We start from the raw sequence: 4,399 nt of genomic DNA on the forward strand, positions 1-4,399 counted from the left end.
ATCAAATCATATTTTATCTTTATTTTTAATTTAAGTCTACCATCAATATTTCTAGTGTTATGTAAAAACGCCAATTTGTCATATTGAATTTTTTCATTGTTTTATTATTTCACAAGTAAACGGCTTGATTTTTTTATGGCTACCACAAATCATTAAAGCATGCTAGATGGCACCACTAAGACTTTGCAAAATTTATGTAGAATCTTCATGATTTTGAATCCCGATTTTCTGTATATATGCTATCATCAATTTTTAATGCTGAATTCCAAATTACTACTGCAATTAATGTAAATATCACAGATTAAGCTCGTATTTCATGTATATCCATCTAATCAAGGCTGTATTCATTTTTCAATGGCATTTAATGTAAATCTCCGATCAAGTTTGTACATACTTCTAATCATGGTTACTTTATTATAATGTTNTCTGAGTCATACATAAAAATAAATCGCAAGTTGATACATTACGGTAATAACAGAGGTGCCAACTTGTTCCGCTTCGTAAAAAGATGTTTTCTAGTGGTAATCATATTTAGTTCAGTATTCTTCAATTTAAGTCATTTTTCCACCACAACATGTAAAAAACTCAAAGTATCATATGCATACTTGCCAACTTGCACGGTCGCTGAGAAATATTTTACAAAGTGGTAGTAAAACAACGATTAAAGTTGAAAATATTTTCGAAAAATTACACTAATAAACTTTTACGAGCTTAATCAGCTAATAAATAGATCATATCTACGTGTTTTTTAATTATTGATTTGTCGTGGTTCAATGGAAAAAATCTTTTATACTTTAAATTGAAGATTTAATGCGTCAAAGCGCTATAATGTTGCTACCACTAAGAAAATTTTTTCTCAGCGGCCGTACAAGTTGGCAGCTATGCATATGAAATGCAACTTTTTTTTCGCTTTTACAATGTCGGTGTAGTTATTTCTTTTTTTTACAAGTTTTATTATTCAATTCGCTAATTATATATTAAGAATCAGTTGACATACCTGTAATAATCTCGGTTTAATTACGTTGAGGTCAATCAATATAGTGCAGGTAAATTCTGCTACCGCGTTGGTAATTTTCAAAAAATGATTTTAAAGAATTAATTTTCAAAAATTGAAACTAATCTTAATTAATCATAATTTTAATTTAAAAAAATAATATCCAGTTATTTTCATTTCAATAAGAAGCGAACATGGGATAAAAAATTTTACATGATACTCTATACTCGAAAATTATTTTTCGATAAAAATAAAGATCACGTATTTATATAACACATATAACATTTGGTTTAAAGTTTGGAACAAATTTTAATTCAAGTGATTCGCAAATATTTTTATGACTTGCGTCTGGCAGAGGAAATTATTTAAAATCACTGATCTGCAAGAACAACTGAAACTACTGTTCATGTCTTATTCTTTGTTTCACAAGTTCAATGTCACGAACTGCATTTATTACAGAGGAATATACAACAGATTTACATTCACTACACATCGCATTTCTAAATTAAACGCTTAGTGATTAATTTAAATTTTAACGTATTCTTAAAATTCTTCACACGTTTGGAAGTCAAAATTTATTTCAATTTTATAATCGAAATATTCAATAAATGTCACATTGATCTAAGTTTAGAAATTACATAATTTTACACTGTCAGGGTTTATACGCTTATGGGGAAATAATTAAGAGCTGGCAATAATTTCGTTTTAAAGATGAAATTTTATTCATATTTACCTTTCACTTTAAAATTAATATTTCAGAAATCCTAATATAAAATATAGTTCAATTTCTGAGTACTATTAGCACTTTTTAAGACTTTGCTCATGCGTACGGACTCCGACTGCAGTCAAAGGTTATCAGTTTTCGAAAAATATAAAGTACTGGTAGTAAAAACATAACAGTTCTATCTTTATTATTATATATAATTGTGAACTAATAATATAATTGTGTACAAATAATATAATTGTTTACAAAAATTTTTCAATTCGCTTAAGAAGCTCTCGAGATATGGCGAATTATGCAAAAAGTAAAATTAAAATTAAGGGGTTCAAACTTTGGACCGCTCTCCTGATCAAACTATGGAAACCTTATTTTCCAGATTGCCGCTACCTCTTATATTTTGGGAGTCACAAATCCGAATCCGTCGAAAAAAGATATGTTTATTCAGACAACATACGTTTTTGTGTCTGATTTTGTAAATAAAATATTGTCCACACTAATTAATTATAATATTTGAGTTTAGAAATTCAAAAAAAAGAACAATTAAAGCAGAAAAAAGCAATAAAAATAAAAGATAAGTGTGTTGGCAAGACAGCACTTCATCAGGGGACACACTGCCTGCCAACACACAAGGAGCCTTTCTGTTGTCAGTGGAAAAACCAAAACTGGGGCACTGCAGTTTTTCCACTGACAACAGAAAGGCTCCTTGAACTGCATACAAAACCATGCCCGGGAATACCATCATACGCCACTAGAGACACTTCTTCCATTATGAATTATTTCATCGTATACTGCTGAACAAGTTCATGAATAGGGAAATGCTGTAACTCTTTAAANGGCAGTGTGTCCCCTGATGAAGTGCTGTCTTGCCAACACACTTATCTTTCTTTTATTGCCTTTAACTACTTTAATTGTTTCTTTGAATTTCTAAGTTAAAATAAAGCAAATTTGGTTTTAGCTGCTTCAGGCACTTTTCCATTTTGATTTAATGTTTTAGCTGTTAATTCACCTTTTTGTCTTTTTCTGTATTTTAAATTAGATTCATTTTCTGATTATAATATTCGAGGTCACCCAATCGAGTCATTAAGATTGAGACCTCACGTGTAGAACCGATCTTTAGATCCGAAGTTATTCAGGCTAGGGTGGTCTATTTTTTTTGGCGCTCTGTACGAGTCTATAAACGCTATGTATGGGTCGCAAAAAAGTTGCAACAAACTTCGAAGGAAGTTAAGGTACATAATCAGGATTAGAACTGCATAGAAAACCATGCCCGGGAATAACATCATACGCCACTAGAGACACTTCTCCCATTATGAATTATTTCTTCGTATACTGCTGAACAAGTTCATGAATAGGGAAATGCTGTAACTCTTTAAAAAGTTTATTGCAATATTTATAATCAAAATATTTTATTTATACCATACTTACCAACTATATATGAATGAAAGAATATGAATGAACGACTATGAATTTACTACTTGTTATAAATAACCATACTTACCGACTCATCCGGTTTTTTCGGAAGATTTTATTTTTATATTTAATGTGGTGGCAAAATTTATAGACTCACATTTTATTCTTCATTAAATAAATACTGTTTAAAATTATTTTTTGCTACCATTACATTTGAATAATTTAAACACTTATATGATATGCTCTCTGATCATCTTTCTAATTGTGTTCGTTTGTGATGTTTCATGATGAATGGGATAAGGGCCATTTAGGCTTCAGATGCCCAGTTCTACAACAACAGTTCTACAATCAGTTCTACAACAGCTCTGGATAGCAAATGTATATTTTAAAGTGGTAAATTATCAATTGTGATTCTTGGTTTAAACCTTTCGCGCCGACTGTCACAAATGCGTGCCAGCATAAAACCGTATCAATCAGGGTAAAAAGATAAAACTGGTAATTAAAGTATTTCTTTAGCAGTTCATTTGTGGACTGAGTTATAGTTGATTTATTTAATTCACCATTACTTTGCTCAAAATAAAACTACTTAGTTATACTTTGAATTAACATTGATTATATATATGATTAAACTAACAATAATTAAAGTAAAAGCAAAGTAATTCTGTCAAATTGGCAACGACTACATTTGAGTTACCGTTTTTTATTTAATTACAACTTGATTCTGATTTCGTACGAATGCTTTTCTGAATCACACGTCCCCAAGGGGTTAATAAATTCAATTTAGTAGATTTTTATCCACCACTATTTCTAAACAATTCGAAGGCTTATGTAATTCACCACTTTTTATGTCATTGTTATAACATTCAAAAAGCAAGCAAAAATAGTCAAATATTTTCAAAATTTACTTTGTAGTTATTTAACATTTTTTTAATTATTTCGGCGCGTCCGGAGCAATTGGCATCTCTGTAATTGTTGCCTAAATGTTTACGAAATACCAACATACAATTTCAATTACTTTTCCCTGCGCCTAGGAAATCGCCTTTTTGAAAAGCGTAAGAGTTGGCAGGTATGCATAACGTTTTATGAACTTCCCCATTTCAAATAAAAATAAATTAAACATTTTGTTTAAAGAAATCTGGAGTTCTGAGAAAGAAACCGATAGCAGATTTGAAATTCCCACACCCTACTTGGGTAATGTAATGAATTTGCATAAATACAACCAAAAATTTGTTCCCAAGTGTTATCTTTAATTGTTTTAGATTAATGATCTTAAA

Source organism: Parasteatoda tepidariorum, chromosome 5 (genome assembly GCF_043381705.1).
Source record: "Parasteatoda tepidariorum isolate YZ-2023 chromosome 5, CAS_Ptep_4.0, whole genome shotgun sequence".
Classification (NCBI taxonomy): Eukaryota; Metazoa; Arthropoda; class Arachnida; order Araneae; family Theridiidae; genus Parasteatoda; species Parasteatoda tepidariorum.